We start from the raw sequence: 17,500 nt of genomic DNA on the forward strand, positions 1-17,500 counted from the left end.
AGAAGAATGTGGTGGCGAGAAAAAGAGAATCTGCAAGAAAAAGAAGAAAAAGATGATTATGATAAAAAGAAGAAGAAAAACGACAACAACAAAGAAACGGAAAGACCAGTTGTGGATGTGAGAAGAAAGGGATAGACAAAAAAGAGGAGAAGAGAGAAGGAGGGAGACAGCAAAATGAAGTGCGAAAATCGGACGAGTCGGACGAATGAGGGAGGAAAAAAAGGATGGAAGAAAAAAAAAGATGACCTTAGCACCTCTTCAACCTATCCATACCTGCGCCTCCACCAAAAAAAAGGAAAAAAACAAAAAACAAGAGAGAATAGGAAATCAAGATCCACCAGAACGAAAGAAAGAAAGAAAGAAAGAAAGGGAAGGACAAAGAAATAACAAAGAATCCAGACAAACAGAAGATAAACGAAAACAAAGAAAATCTTCAAAACTAAAACCTTGAAAAAAATAATAATAAATAAATAAAGCTTAAGGCGGGGTCCCCCTACCCTGGACTGGACAGCCCAACACTTCAGCCGGACCAAAACTTCAGCCAGACCAACACTTCAGCCGGACCAAAACTTCTGCCAGACCAACACTTCAGCCGGACCAAAACTTCAGCCGGACCAAAACTTCTGCCAGACCAACACTTCAGCCGGACCAAAAAACTTCAGCCGGACCAAAACTTCAACCGGACCAAAACTTCAGCCGGACCAAAACTTCTGCCAGACCAACACTTCAGCCGGACCAAAACTTCAGCCGGACCAAAACTTCTGCCAGACCAACACTTCAGCCGGACCAAAACTTCAGCCGGACCAAAACTTCGGCCGGACCAAAACTTCGGCCGGACCAAAACATCTGTCGGACCAAAACTTCAGCCGAACCAAAACTTCAGCCGAACCAAAACGTCAGCCAGACCAAAACGTTAGCCGAACCAAAACTTCGGCCGGACCAAAACTTCAGCCGGACCAAAACGTCAGCCAGACCAAAACGTCAGCCTGACCAAAACTTCAGCCGGACCAAAACTTCAGCTGGACCAAAACATCAGCCGGATCAAGACATCTGCCGGACCGAAACATCAGCCGGACCAAAACTTCAGCCGGACCAAAACTTCAACCGGACCAAAACTTCAGCCGGACCAAAACCTCAGCCGGACCAAAACTTCCGCCGGACCAAAACTTCAGCCGAACCAAAACTTCAGCCGGACCAAAACTTCAGCCGGACCAAAACTTCAGCCGGACCAAAACTTCAGCCGAACCAAAACATCTGTCGGACCAAAACTTCAGCCGGACCAAAAATCTTCAGCCGGACCAAAAAACTTCAGCCGGACCAAAACTTCAGCCGGACCAAAACTTCAGCCGGACCAAAACTTCTGCCGGACCAAAACTTCAGCCTAACCAAAACTTCAACAGGCCCAAGACATCTGCCGGACCAAAACTTCATCCGGACCAAAACTTCAGCCGGACCAAGACACGCACTATGCAATCCGGCCGCCGGCAAGCCAGACGTCTTAGAAATGGCCACCATGATAACATCAGATGGAAAGGTTAAGAGTGCTTACCCACGCATAAATCAAGAGAAAACAAAGAGACTTCTCGGAGGCTTTATAATTCAGAGGAGGAAGAAGGGAGATAGAGAAGGTAATAATAATAATAATAAGGTAATGCACATGTGAGGGAACAAGATTTTTTTATGTTTTGGTGTATGGACCCTTTGATTTTTTTTTTTTTTTTTTTTTTTTTTGGTGGGGGGTAGGGGAGGGTCGTTTTTGTGAGAATGTGTAAGAGAGAGTGGGCCAAAAAATAGACTTAAAATATTAAATCTGGTGAATTGTTCATTCTCTCTCTCTCTCTCTCTCCCTCTTCTTCTCCCTTTCCCTCTCCCACTCCCACTCCCACTCCCACTCCCACTCCCACTCCCACTTCCTCTCCCTCTCTCTCTCCCTCTCAAAACAATATATATACCACAAATTCCAAAGAACCCCCTCAAAAAAAAGTATATATATCTTCCACCTCCAGCAACTAAACATACACACATACAAAGCGAATAATACTTTTTTTTCCAGAAGAGCAATCTGTTCTCAAAAGGGCTCGATAAGGAAACACATAAATCAATCAGATGAGGAGGAGGAGGAGGGGAGGGGGAGAAGGAGGACCTGAGCCACCCCGAAGGTCCCTAAAGATGACGAAAATATCAAGCTTAAACACAGGCATTTTACCAGAGCGAAAAGGATGTGATTAAGTACCCGATCGGGTAATGATGCCATAATCAGCTGGGTGATGAACCCGGCTATCTAATAAGGGCTGTTCCAGGTTCTCTCTCGGCTCCACTTCACACGCACACACACACACACACACACACACACACACACACACACACACACACACACACACACACACACACACACACACACACACACACACACACACACACACGCACGCACATACGCACGCACGAGGTCGTATCTATACACTGATTCACACTCGAATAGGTCTTCCTAAGCTCCCTTGTAGCGTTGGGGGAAAACCGAAGCCATGATGGATATGTATGTATATCTTTGTGTGGATGTATATGCACAGTTGGGTAAGGATGTGTGTGTGTGTGTGTGTGTATGTATATGTATAATTGTACTAGTGCGTGTGTGAATATACATGCGTGTGTTCGTATAATACATCAACGGATATATAGATAGATAGCTAAAAAACAACAACATATACATATATATAAACAGATCGAAAAAACAAACAAAAACAAACAAACACACACAGACATAAACCTACAAAACACCTCCTCCTCCAATTCAAGCAGACAAAATCACTTCCCCCTCTACCCTTGGTCCCAAATCTGAAGGACGACCTCGAGGTCTGAGATCGGGGCGAGAAATCCCCGACCGCCCCCCCTCCCCTTCCCCCTCCCCCCGCACACCAGAGGAGTCCTGATTACCGCCAATTCACGGCCCTGATTACACAAGGAAATGATATCGATCATAAATCACGCTCACCTGTTCTTAATGAGAGCGCACCTGGCCATGTGTACGACTATGGCGATGGTTCTTATTTTTCTTTTCTGGAATTTCCGTTTTTTTTCAGCGGTGGGAGAATTATTATTGATTTATTGTGTGTGTGTGTGTGTGTGTGTTGTGTGTGTGTGTGTGTGCATATATATATATACATGTCTTTCTTTCTCTCATTTCTCCTTTTCTCGTTCTCTCTCTCTCTCTCTCTCTCTCTCTCTCTCTCTCTCTCTCTCTCTCTCTCTCTCTCTCTCTCCCTCTCCCTCTCCCTCTCCCTCTCCCTCTCCCCCCCTCTCCCTCTCCCTCTCTCTCTCTCTCTCTCTCTCTCCCTCTCCCTCTCTCTCTCACCGCCTTCGTACACATCCCCCCCCCCCTCGCTACATGAGTGAGAACGTTACCTGCGAGGGATATAAATGAGGCTACCATTCATACCCTCAGACCCCCCCTCTCTCTACCCACCCCCTCCCTACCCCCTCCCCCTTCCCCAGAGCTGTATACTCGCATTACCACATCTACTGTTTGATTACCGCGTCTATGATGTTGATTTACAGTCTGTCAAGCGATACAAAACCGACAAATAAACGAGAGAACAGACACAAAGGACGATTATGACGACGACAACAACAAACAACAACAAATAACAAACAATAACATATTACAAAAAGAAACCAACGTATTACTGAAGAAGAGAGTTTGTGGCTTCGTTATTTTTAGACTAAGGTTTTCATGATTAATGACAACACAATAATGATGATAACACTCTCAAAAATAATATTATCAATAATAAAAATGATAATATTATCATGAATAATAATAAAAATGATAATATTATCATGAATAATAATGATAATTCTGATCTTTCCATAACATAATGATGATGACGGTAAGAAAAAAAATGGTAATAACATTAATCATATGACCTATAAGAGGAGTAACAGTCAAAATATGAAGACATTATAAATCAAAACAAGGGAAAAAGAGCAACGAAAAACAACCGTATCTAAATATCTTTCTCCTACACACACACACACACACACACACACACACACATACACACACACAATGCCACTTCCCTCCCCCCTCCCCCCCATTGCAAAAGGAGCGAAGAGAGCCAAATACAAGCCTCCTCTCCTTCTTGCTCTTACACCTTCCTCATCTGGGTGGAGCATTGTCGTCCACTTGGATTCCTTTGGCACTCCTTGGCATCCTTTGGCTCTTCGTGACACTCCTTGGCTCCCTTTAACTCTCCTTGGCTCTCCCTCCACCCCTAAACTCTCTTTGGTCCCCTCCTCGTAGTTCTCCCTGGCTCTCCTTACAACTCATTGGCTCTTTTTGGCTCTTCTTGGCACTCCAAAGAACAGAGAAGGAAAATGAGAATAATAAAACTACTGTCAAAGAGAATAAAGAACATCACCAATAAACAGATAAATAAAGCAAGAGACGAAAAAAAACACCGTAACGCTTCGCACGACGTCACACCCCTACCCCCCCTCACCCCCACCCCAGAAAATCCCCCCCGTCTCCCCCCCCACACCCCCACCCCAGAAAATCCGTCCCCCCCCCCCCTCTGCAAACACCCCGTTGCAAATTCCCCACACGACGGCGCTTGGCTATCGCGAGGCAACAGGGAGAGGAGAAGGGGGGGGAGGGGAAGAGAAGGGGGGAAGGGGGAAGAGAGACGTGGGTAGGGAGAGAAGAATACCCATTACACAGCTGGACATTACGGGGTAAATACCCAATGCCCTCTCCCTCCACCTCTCCCTCTCTCTCTCTCCCTTCCTCCCCCATCCCTCTCCCTCTCTCTCTCCCTTCCTCCCCTATCCCTCCCACTCCCTCTCCCCCTACCTCCCTCCCTCTCACACACTCCCTCTCCCTACCTCCCCCCTCTCCCTCCCTCCAGCTCCCCTTCCCCTTTCCCTCCCACTCCCTCTCCCCCTCCCTCCCTCCCACTCCCTCTACCCCTACCTCTCCCTCCTCCTACCTCCCTCCCTCCCTCTCCCCCACTCCCCTTCCCCCTCCCTCTCCCCCACTCCCCTTCCCCCTCCCTCCCCCACTCTCTCTCTTCTTCCCTACTCCCTCCCTCTTCCTCCCCCCTCTCCTCACCCCCTCCCCTCCCCACCCCTCCCACTCCCCTCTCCCTCTACCCCATCACTCCCACTCCCCTCCCACTCCCCCTCCCCATCCCTCTTCCCCCTCCTCTTCCCCCATCCCCCTCTCTTCCCCCCTCTCTCTCTCCCGAGACGGTTAATTAAGACGCCGTTATCGAGACGTCGAGCTCACGCCGGCCGGTTAAGCGAGGTCGTAATGCCGCCACTGCTTTGTGATTTTAGAAGGGGGGGTGGGGGTGAGGGGTGAGGGTTGGGGGTAAGGAGGTGGGTGGTGGGGGGGGGAGAATACGGACCCGCTCGCTGCCACATAAACGTCGTTTTTATACTCCCGCCGTATGACTTGTAATGCTTTTTTCGTTTCTTTATTAATATATATATATTTTTTTTCTTTCTTTCTTTCTTTCATTAATACATATATTTTTTCTTTCTTTCTTTCTTTCTCTTTTGGATTTTTTTTTTCTAGATTATGTTTTATTTTCGTTTTTTTTTTCTTTCGTTTTATCTATCTATTGATTTCTTTATGGGGGGGAGGAGAGGAGAGAGAGAGAGAGGGGGAAGAGAGTTTTATGGTTCATTGTGTGGGAAAATGAAAATATTTTTTGCTTTTCCTTCGCGTTTTCTCGCCCGTGCTCTCTCTCTCTCTCTCTCTCTCTCTCTCTCTCTCTCTCTCTCTCTCTCTCTCTCTCTCTCTCTCTCCTCCTCCCTCTCTCTCTCTCTCTCTCTCTCTCTCTCTCTCTTTCTCTCTCTCTCTCTTCTCTTTCCCTCTCTCTCTCTATCTCTCTATCTATCTCCCTCTTCCTCTCCCTCTCCCTCTCGCTCTCCCTCTTCCTCTCCCTCTCCCTTTCCCTCTCCCTCTCCCTCTTACTCTTCTTCTCCTTCTCCCTCTCTACCCACCCATCCCTTCTTCTTCCCTCCCCTCCACTTCCTTCTCACTCTCTCATTCTCTCATTCTACCTACACTTTATCTCTCTCACTCTCCCTCCCTCTCAACCATCCCCATTCAATAATACTTCTCTCTCAACCTTCCTTATTCCCTTTCTCATACAGTACAGGTGGCTCCTATTCACAAAGAAATGCATATACGTGATTCTAATAGGCCTATGAATAAACCATGCATTCTAATGCGATCGTGAATAAATCATCATACGTGAAAGGCGGGAAGTACAGTTATAATCAAATGTCAAATTAAAATGCGGAAAATTATTTCACTTTAGAATAAATGTCTGGAATTCCTGTATGTATTCCATCCGTCAATTTATCTGCATATATAATGAGTATAATGACTATTACTAATATCAATAGTGATATTGATGATAATAATGATAATTATGATAATAATAACAACAACAACAACAACAACGATAATAATAATAATAATAATAATAATAATAATAATAATAATAACGAAAAAAATACAATTATCATCATCATAAAAATCATCATTACAATCAGACAAAGACGAAAGAAGTAGAAAAAACGCAACAATACCAAAATAAACATAATCAAAAGCAATGACAAATGACAATAAAAAATAAACAAGATACTTACGTCAATACACCTTTGCAACAACCCAAAAAAAACCATCATACCTGCAAAGAACAAACATCAAAGTTAAAGTCAATCTCAAAGGAGAACATAAAATGACAATCATATATCCAAATAATCCTTATATTGAAAGACGTTGAAAATATAATCCTGGTGATCAATATTGCAGTCACGCCCGTCGGAAGATAATCGCCAATAAATTATTTTCTTTCTTTTCTTTCTTTCTTAAATTTTATATATTTAAATAGAATATATATTTTTTTTTCTTTTATCTTTTGTTAATACGTTTTTTTCCCCTGCTTTCTAAAACTCATCTTCGGTAACTTTTACTTTCCTTTCAAACCTCTCTTTGTTCGTTTATTGCAAATACTTTTTTGACTTTATTTTATTATTATTTTTTTAATATCCTTTCTTCCCATATTTTTCTTCGTTCCAAAAATCCATCTATAATCACACTTTTTTTTATCTCTTTCAAAATTCTCTCTTTCTTTCTATTTTTTTTGTACCCTATGACCCTATCTGAGAGATAAACACTCAAGTTCGACACGTATTGACCTTTCCTTCGCGTGGGTACGTGGTGAACTGACCTGACCTTATTCCCGTGACCTCTGAGGCTTAGATTATATAGTATCTTTTTCCTTTTACGGGAAAACCGAAGAAAAGATCTGTCACACATCTCTTAACCTTAACAAAAAATATAGAACAAACGTATAAATATTCATTACAATATCAACAAATAAATACATACATACATATATAAATAACAACAATAACAACGATATCAATAACACCACCCCCAAAAAACAATAACAATAAGAACAACAGCCAGCCGTAACACCAAAACCAAAAAACAGAAAACAAAAGCAACAACGACAACAACAACAACAACAACAACAGTAATGATGATGTTGCACGCGACAATGCAAGATCCAAGTACCATCTCCCGCTAAGGCACCCTAACCCCATTTCTCCAGTGTTGCACGGAAAAAATGGGGAGCGAATGAGGTTAACCGTAATGTTGTCAGCATATAAAACATCGTGAATTTATCCCTCCTTAACCCCCATGCTCTCTACCCCCTCCCCCCTCCCCCCTCCTTCTTCCTCCTCCTCCTCCCCCCTTCCCCCTTCCCCCCGTCGCTCGGTTCCTAGATTATGCATCCACATTTGCATTTAAAACAGGGAAAAGAGAGGGCTTTCTTCAGCCAAACAGCTGGAGCCATTGTGGGTCTGCGTATTTCGCGTTTATTCGGTTTCTGTTTCTCTCTGTGTGTTTCTTTTTATCTGTATCTCTCTCTCTCTCTCTGTTTCTTTTTCTGTTTCTCTCTCTATTTCTCTCTTTCTCTTTTTTTTTCTCTCTCTCTCCCTCTCTCCCTTCCTCTCTATCTCCCTTTCTCCCCCTTCCTCTTTATCTCCCTTTCTCCCCCCCCCCTCCTTCTCTCTCTCCCTTCCTCCCTCTGTCTCTCCCTTCCTCCCTCTGTCTCTCCCTTTCTCCCTCTCTCCTTCCCTCATTTCCTCTCTCTCACCTTCTCCTCCCACCATTCGGTCGATTTCCCTTTGCTTCTTCAAATTAACGGAAAAAGTTGGCTTTTATGACACAATTACGTAACCTCCGTCACGTGACTATTTGAAGAGGCCTCCGTTTGAGTAAGACAATTTCCTATTCCTCTTTCCTTTCCATTCTCGATGTCTTTTCCTTCTCGTCTCTCTCTCGCTTTCTCTCTCTCTCTCTGTTTGTCTGCCACTCTCTCTCTCTCTCTCTCTCTCTCTCTCTCTCTCTCTCTCTCTCTCTCTCTCTCTCTCTCTCTCTCTCTCTCTCTCTCGCTCAATCCCCCCCCATTTCCCCTTCCTATTCCATCCCCCTAACCCCTCCCCTCCCCGCCCCACCCCTCACTTCCTTCCCCGATCCCCATACCACCCTATTACCTCCCCCTCCCCCCCCACCAATTCCTCCCAAGAGACGAGACAGACAGAGAAACAGACAGATAATCGGGAGGGGGGAGGGGGGAGGGGGTATGGAGAAAGTGGGATAGGAAGATAGGAGTGGTGGTGGTAGGGGAGGGGGAGGGGGAGGGGGAGGGGGGTATGGAGAAGGAGGGAAAGGAGGATAGAAGGAGTGGTGGTGGTGGTAGGGGAGGAGGTGGAGGGGGAAGGGGGAGGTTGAGGAGGAAGGGTAGGGGGGGGAGGTAGACAAGAGGAGGGTGTTGACAGGTGCGTTCCCACTATCTGATTATCGGCAGTCAAATTGGCCACTTCGAACCCCGTCTAATTGTCAGTTTCGAAGTGGTAATTGGACCAATCGTCGCCGGCCGGGTAATGGCGCGGTGGTGGTTCTGTGGTTTACCGGCCGAATGGGATGATTTTGACGCCTCTTGGGGGATGGAGGGAGGGGGGAGGGGGAGGGGGAGAGGGGATGGGGAGGAAGAGGGGGGGGGGGAGAGGAAAGGAAAGGTGGATGGGGAGGGGGGGTGGGAGAGGGAGAGGAGGAGGAAAGGTGGATGGGGAGGGGGGTGGGGAAGGAGGAGGGAGGGGGAGGGAGGGAGGAGGAAGGGGAAAAGGGGGAGGGGGACAGGAAGGGAATGGGACAAAGAGAGGGGAAGAGGAAGGGAAAGGGTTGGAGAAGGAAGGGGGGGATGGAGACAATAGGCGGAGACAGGAGGGAAAGGGAAAAGGGAAAAGGTAAGGGGAAAGGGAAACGGGAAGGAGAAGGAGTGAAGAGGAGGTTAAAGGGGAGGGAGTAAACCTAAGGAGAAAGGGGTAGTGAGGGGGAAGGGGAAGTGGAAGTGTCAGGTAGTAAGGGGCAGGGAGAAGGTAAGGCGAAGAGGAGGGGGAGGAAGGAAGGATAATTTAAAGAGAGAGAGAGGGGAGATAGGAGGACAATGGGAAGCGAAAGGGTGAAGGGAATGGTTATTAATAGGCCTATTCTTGTCAATAATGCACAGCCGACCTTGCAAGACAGTCCCAATAAGCCTGAACTCTGAGGCTAATGGTAGTAATTAAGATCGTAGAGTGCTTGCGTGAGCGTTATCTATGGGCGATAAAATACGTATAATATATGCACTCTCTGTACTTATGGTCAAGGTTTCGATTCACAAATTACTGTAATTATTATTTATCACACGATTATACACATTAATACACGGTGCATCTCTCCACAACAGTCCCTAAGCTAACAAACATACAAACAAAACACGAACACAAAACACACAACGCCCCCTCTCAAAAAAAAAGAAAACAAAAAGTCTAATAATGATAAAAAAAAAAAATAAATAATCAAAATAATCAAGACATCACTAACCAACCAACCCCCGATCATCCAAAGCTCCAAGATCAAAGTCAACAGGTTTTAACCAACTCAAAAAAAAAAAAATAATAAAAAAATAAAAAACTACGAACGAGCAAGAGATACCGCCCGTCTCGGATTCCTTCACAAAAGACACCCCCGGTTCAGCCAGTTGCTTTTCTTGAATCAGAACTGAACTTGATCTCAATGAATCAGTCGATACTTAAGAGGGGCTCGGCTTAAGATCACAATGATTAAGAGCTTCAACATCAACTGAATGAAAAGGAGAAGAAGGAAGGAAAAAAAAAGTCGGAGTAAAAAGCAGAAAAAAGAGAAGGGGAGTGAAGAGAAGAGATAAGACAGAATAATAACATGAGATGAAGTGTAGTGAGGGTGAAGAGAGACATGAAAGAGAGGAATTAAGTCGTAATAATACCAAGAACATGAAGAAGGAGAAGAAAAAGGGAAGAGGAGGAGAAGGAGGAGGGAATAAAGAAGTAGGAAAGCAATATGAAAGAGGAGAAATGAAGAGGAGGAGGAGGGAAAGGAAGTGGGGGGAAGAAGGAGTTGGAGGAGGAGAAGGAAAAGAGAGATGAGGAGTAGGAAAAAGAGGAGGAGAAAAAGGAAGAGGAGGGGAAGAAGGAGGAGGAGGGGAAGAAGGAGGAGGAGGAGGAAACAAAAGAGGGGAAGGACGAGGAGGAGAAGAAGAAGAAGACGAACGAGAAGAAGAATAAAAAATAAACAATAGAATAAAAGGAAAAAGAAGAAGAAACGAAGAGAGAACAAGCCACCAAAAAAAAGAAAAAAAAAAAAGAAAGGAAAACAACCCACCAAGGAGCGACAGACACTCTAGACCAAGTGGGCGTCGAGACGTTAGCGTGGGCGTGACGGTTACTGAAACGATGCCGCCGCCGAAAGAGAGAGAGGGGGAAGGAGGGGAGGGAGGGAGGGAGGGACGCCGGAGAAGGGTGATAGGCCTACGCAAAGACCTACTTAAAGACGTCACGCCGCCGGTCGTTATCGTCATAAGATTCTTCTATTCGTCACGGCGCAGGAAGACTCGTCCGGTGGTGACGGCTTATGTTACGTAACGTGTTGGGTGTGTGCGTCACGATTTTTTTTTTTTTTTTTTTTTTTTTTAGGTTTTGTTTGTGTGGTTGTTTTGTTTGGGTTGTCTTTGTCTTTTATGGTTGTCTATATATATCTTTTTTATTGTTATTATTATTTTTTTTTGCTTGGTGTTTGCTGATTGTGTCTTTTTTTCATGGTGTCTATCAATATCTATTTTTTATCTTTTCTTTTTTTTCCGAGTCCAACCAGTTCTATGTTCAATTCTTAATCAAAACGGCGTTCACCTCTAATTTCACAAATCCACCAACCCCAAACAGGCACACACACACACACACACACACACACACACACACACACACACACACACACACACACACACACACACAAACACATACACAAACAAACAAACAAAAAAGGCCCACAAACAAAAGACAAACAAAACAAAAACAAACACAAAACCAAATTCCAAACCCTATCCCACCCCCCATCCACCCCCTACCCCAACCCCAATCCTACCCCACCCCACTCAAAAAAAAAAAAAAAAAAAAAAATCCCCAACCGTTCTTTCAAAATTTCAATCCCAGACGCGTTATCCGGATGTCCAAGCACCCTCGGCAACCGGCTGGCATGTCCGATATATACGCAGGCCAGTCGAGGTGCAATTAAAATTCGGTTCCCCGGAGACACACCAACACGTCAACGAAGCCCCAGTGACAAGCGGTGTTTAAAGGGTTGAATTCACTGCATGAATGGGAGGGGATGGCATGGCTTCGGGTGGGGGTTGGGGGTTGAGGGGTGAGGGGGTTGGGGTTGGGGGTTGGGGTGTGGGGGAGGAGGGGGATAGAGGGAGAGGGTTGTTGAAGAGGTTTGACGGCGGGGGTGAGGAGGGTGAGCGGGGGAGGAGGGAGGGTTGTGAGGTGGTGGAAGGATGGGGTATGGGGAGGGGGGAGGGGGGATGGTTGGAATAACATTGAGGAAGATTTTTTGAATAATTCTAATGGAAGTGATAGATTGGTTTCAGGAATGAAAATGGGGAAAGGAGAGAGAGAAAGAGAGAGAGAATGCGACAGAGCGAGCAAGCGACAGAGAGAGAGAGAGAGAGAGAGAGAGAGAGAGAGAGAGAGAGAGAGAGAGAGAGAGAGAGAGAGAGAGAGAGAGAGAGAGAGAGAGAGAGAGAGAGAGAGAGAGAGAGAGAGAGAGAGAGAGAGAGAGAGAGAGAATGCGAGCGAGCAAGCGAAAGCGAAAGAGAGAGAGAGAGAGAGAGAGAGAGAGAGAGAGAATGTGAGCGAGCAAGCGAAAGAGAGAGAGAAAGCGACAGAGATCGAGAGAAAGCAAGAGAGAGAGAAACGCAGCATCAAGTCTCAGTTTCCCGAACCAAACTTTTCTGGATCCACCGCCATCTAATAGAGCGTAGAAGGGTTGCAGGGAGAAGGACAGGGAGAAGGAGGAATAAAAAGGAAGAGGGAAGAGGGTGGAGAAGATGAAGGGATGAAAAGAAGGGGGGGGGAGGGGAGATTCCGAATAGATGCCTGCCTGAGAGCTCGACAGCCCTCTGCATTCTCTCCTCATCTTCCTCCTTTACTATCAACCTCCACCCTCCCTCTCCCCCCTCCCCCCCTCTTACCTAACCCTTCCTCATGACTTGTTTTATCCTTTGAGAATAACACTTCTTACATTTTTTTTCTCAAATCCTTCTATTTCTTCTTTAATTATATTTTATCCTCTCTCCTTCCTTCCTCCCTTCCCTAACATCCCTCTCTCCCTCCTACCTTCCTATCCCTCCCTCCTACCCTCCTACCCTCTCTCCATTCCACCCTCCTACTATCCCTCCTATCCCTCCCTCCCTCCCTCCACCCCTCCCCTCTAACCCTCCCTCCCTCCCCTCCCAACCCTTCATTCCCTGACTCTTATCCCTCCCTCCTACCCCCCTAACCCTCTTACCCCCCCCTACCCCCCCTAACCCTCCTAACCCTCCCTCCCTCCACCCTCCCTTCTAACCCTTCATTCCCGGACTCTTATCCCTCCTCCTCCTGTTCCGATCTGATTGCTCGGACTCGAAAACTTTCCCTCGAGTCCGAGCGTTAAGATATTCCTCCGTTCTTCTTATGACTTGCTTCGCTGTCTAGTTTATCCAAGTTGTTTTCTCGTTTTATTGGTGTTGTTGTTGTTGTTTTCTTGGTCGTTGTTGTTTTTTTGGCTTTTTTTTGTTGTTTGCTGATTTTGTTGTTAGTGTTGTTATGATCTTTATTTATCATTATCGTTAATAGTAGTGATGGTATTATTGTCATATTTTTTTTTGTTATTGTTGTTAGAATTAACACTTAATCTTTATCATTATCCTCCTCATTTTTATTATTGCTATCCTTTTAATCATCATCATCATCATCATCATCATCACTATCACTAACATCATCATCATCATCACTCTCCAATCACCTTCATTATCATTACCACCATCATTATCATCCCCATCCCTTGGAGTATAATTTCATTTCTCTTTTCATCTTCTATTTTCTTCGTATTCCTCTACTTCCATTTTCAATCTAATCAACTTGCCTCCTGCTTCGTTCTCGGGTTATCTTGCTCTTCAATCTTTATCAAGAGCTATCAAGTGTCTTCTTTTTGGTCGTTCATTCGTATGAAGACATTCTCGACGTGTTTTTTTTTTTTTTTTTTTTTCTTTTCCCTTTTTTTTAATCCCTCTCTCCTTCTTCTCTTTTCTTTTCCCTGCTTTCTAGCTTCTCATTCTCTCTCTTTTTTTCTTCTTCCTTTCTCTCTCTCTCTCTCTCTCTCTCTCTCTCTCTCTCTCTCTCTCTCTCTCTCTCTCTCTCTCTCTCTCTCTCTCTCTCTCTCTCTCTCTCTCTCTCTCATATCTACAATGATTTTCACATCAATCATCTTCTCCTTTCACTTCCCTCTTTCTTTATCCTCTTATCTCTCCATCTACCCCCTTTCTCTCCCCTCTCCCCTCCCCTCTCCCCAACCCTCTATCCTTCCCTATCCCTTTTTAAAATCTAGACCGAGAAGAAAAAAAATAAATAAATAAAAGAGAGAAAAAAAAGAGAAGGAATAAATTTAAAAAAAAGAGAGAAAAAGAGAGAGAAGGAATAAATAAAAAAGAAAAAAAATAAGAGAGAAAAAGAGAGAGAAGGAATAAATAAAAATTGAAAAAAAAGAAAAAAATGCCACTGCCCAAGAAAGAAACTTGAGTATATTTTCTCATGATGTTATGCGGATCTATTTGTTAAAGACTTTGCAAAGGGGATTTCCACACACTCTCTGCCACGCTCTTCTTCGGATAATGAGCAAAGCGATATATGTGTGTGTGTATATATATATATTATATATAAATATATATATATATATATTATATATATATATGTATACACACACACATATATATATATAAGTATATATATATATATATAAATATATATATATATATATATATAATATAGAGAGAGAGAGAGAGAGAGAGAGAGAGAGAGAGAAAGTGAGCGGAGAGAGAGAGAGAGAGATTAAGAGAGAGAGAGAGAGAGAGAGAGAGAGAGAGAGAGAGAGAGAGAGAGAGAGAGAGAGAGAGAGAGAGAGAGAAATTAAAATAGACAGAAAGACAAAGAGAGAGAGAGAGAAACAGACAGACAGAGAAAGAAAAAGAAAAAAAAAATTAAGATGGAGAGAAAGACAGATAGACAGGCAGAGAGAGAGAGAGAGAGAGAGAGAGAGAGAGAGAGAGAGAGAGAGAGAGAGAGAGAGAGAGAGAGAGAGAGAGAGAGAGAGAGAGAGAGAGAGAGAAAGAACGAGAAATTTAAGATGAAGAGAAAGATAGAAAGACAGAGAGAGAAAGACAGATAGACAGACAGACAGACAGAGAGAGAGAGAGAGAAAGGCATTCAGGGTCATTCAAACAAATAAACCTCGAGTAACCATAAAACACGTCGGCATTCTTTGCTTTGATAAACCAAATTGCGCGGTGCTGTTTTATTGACTCTTCGGAGAGTGTTTTTGCAACGGAAATGACCTGGATAGCATTTGCAAGTCGTAAAGATGCATAGCACATGCTGTATTGCATCTTGCATTGTACATACATACTTAGATATATACATATATACATGCATTTAGAGATTTAGAGATTGATAGATAGATAGATAGATTGCAATAGATATATTGAATAAAAAATAATTCATAAATAATAATCATAGATACAAAAATACAAAAAATACATAAAACAAAGAATTATCAACAAACAACAACAAAAAAACAAGAACAAAAGAAAACCATAAAACAATAATCATAAATACAAAAACAAACAAAGAACAACACCAAAAAAGAGACAACAATAATGACAAAAGAGAATTACAAAAAAAAAAAAAAAAAAAAAAAAAAAAAAACAGCAACCAGTCCCCTTCTTAGCCTTATCAAAAAGTTACCCTCGCTTACGACTCTTTCGAAAATGTAAAGTTTTCGAAACAAGAATCCATGGGTCATTATGGCGCAAAGTTTACCATGCTACGTATCTTTCTATCTTTCTTTCCTTCTTCTACCCCCCTCTCCCCTCCCTCTCCCTCCTCCAGTCTTCTTGTCTTTTTTTCATCTTTTTGTCTTTTTTGTCATTTTTTCCTTTTCTTTACTGTCTGTTTGTCTCTTTCACTTTGTATTATGTCTTTCCTTTTCCCTTTCTTTTTTTTCTTTTTTCTTTTCTTTCTTTCTTTCTTTATTTCTCTTTCTCTTTCTTTCTCTCTTTCTCTTTCTCTCTCTCTCGCTCTCTCTCCCTCCCTCCCCCTCTTCTATCTAACCTTGCTTCACTAAATAAAACGCAACGACGAAAAAAAAACAGAAAAAATAAGAAAACACAAAAAATAAAAAGTAAACGGTCCAAAAAATAATAATTAATAAATCACGCGAGAATTATACGGTTAGGAAAACAACGACTCCATTTCCATATGACTTCCTCTCGTGAAGAAACGGAACATTAGGAGGAAGACAGACAGATAGACTGATAGATAGACTGATAGAGAGAGGGAGAGGGAGAGGGAGAGGGAGAGGGAGAGGGAGAGGGAGAGGGAGAGGGAGAGGGAGAGGGAGAGAGAGAGGGAGAGGGAGAGGGAGAGGGAGAGGGAGAGGGAGTGGGAGAGGGAGACGGAGTGGGAGAGGGAGTGGGAGAGGGAGACGGGGATGGGTAGAAAAGAGAGAGAGAGAGAGAAGAGAGAGAGAGAGAAGAGAGAGAGAGAGAGAAGAGAGAGAGAGAGAGAGAGAGAGAGAGAGAGAGAGAGAGAGAGAGAGAGAGAGAGAGAGAGAGAGAGAGAGAGAGAGAGAAGAGAGAAAAAAGAAGATAGATATAGAGAGAAGAAAGAAAAAAGAAGATAGAGAAGAGAGAAGAGAGAGAGAGAGAAGAGAGAGAGAGAGTAGAGTAGAGAAAGATTTCCCACGCCGATACATAACCCGGATTTATTCCCCGCTTGTTCACGAGGTCGACCAACCCCTCCCCCCCACATAATAAAAACGGGAAGAACATTACATAAACCACATATAATGAGGCTAATTATCATGTCCAACAAATGATTACCTTAACTCAAGATAATTACATCCGAAATTAACGATAGCCGAATTACGAACCATCCCATCCCCGCAGGAAACGACAGACGAGAGCGCGAGCCGAAGGAAGTCATTTGCATAGGCCTAAAAAAAAAAAAAAAAAAAAAAAAAAAAAAAAAAAAAAAAACATGAGCCTACTACGCCTTTTCTTCTAGATCCTTCTTGGCGTGGAATCTCTATCTCTCTCCTTCTCGATCGTCGTAAGTTCTCTTTCTCTCTCTCTTTCTCTCTCTCTCCTGACGAAGGCGATGAAGATGGCCCATTTGCGAGGCCCGTTAGTGTCGTTGGCAATGAATATACGGCGGGTGTTGCAAGACCAGGGGGAGGGGGGGAGGGAGGGAGGGAGGGAGGGAGGGAGGGAGGGAGGGAGGGAGGGAGGGAGGGAGGGAGGGAGAAAGCAAAGAGAGAGAAAGAGAAAGAGAAAGAGAGAAAGAGAGAGAGAGAGACAGAGACAGAGACAGAGACAGAAAGAGAGAGAGTGAGAAAGCCATAACGAGAAAGAGAGAAATAAAGACAAAGACAAACATACCAACAGACAGAACAAAAGAAAAAGAAAAAGAAAAAGAAAAAAAAACACCAAACAAAGAAAAAAGTCAAAACATCCCTTTTACCTCCAAGTTATATCAAGTTATGTTACCCGTTAATGGTAAAGAAAGAGACACGAGAGCGTAAATAATACTTACAAGAATAACTACTTAGAACATTACTTATATGGCCGTAGGGGGCTGTCTCTATATTACAATAAAGAAAAGGGGGGAGGGGGGCTTTGATACAACGTTGAATTTCTTTGGTAACTTTTGTTTCTTCAAAGTTAAAGTTTACAGACGATGTAAATACGGGTCGGATTAATTAAATCAGGGGATTGGTCGGGAAGGAAAGAAGGAAGGTAGATAGATAGAT

Source organism: Penaeus japonicus, unplaced genomic scaffold (genome assembly GCF_977035675.1).
Source record: "Penaeus japonicus unplaced genomic scaffold, GWHDUDI00000001_assembly GWHDUDI00000012, whole genome shotgun sequence".
Taxonomy (NCBI): Eukaryota; Metazoa; Arthropoda; class Malacostraca; order Decapoda; family Penaeidae; genus Penaeus; species Penaeus japonicus.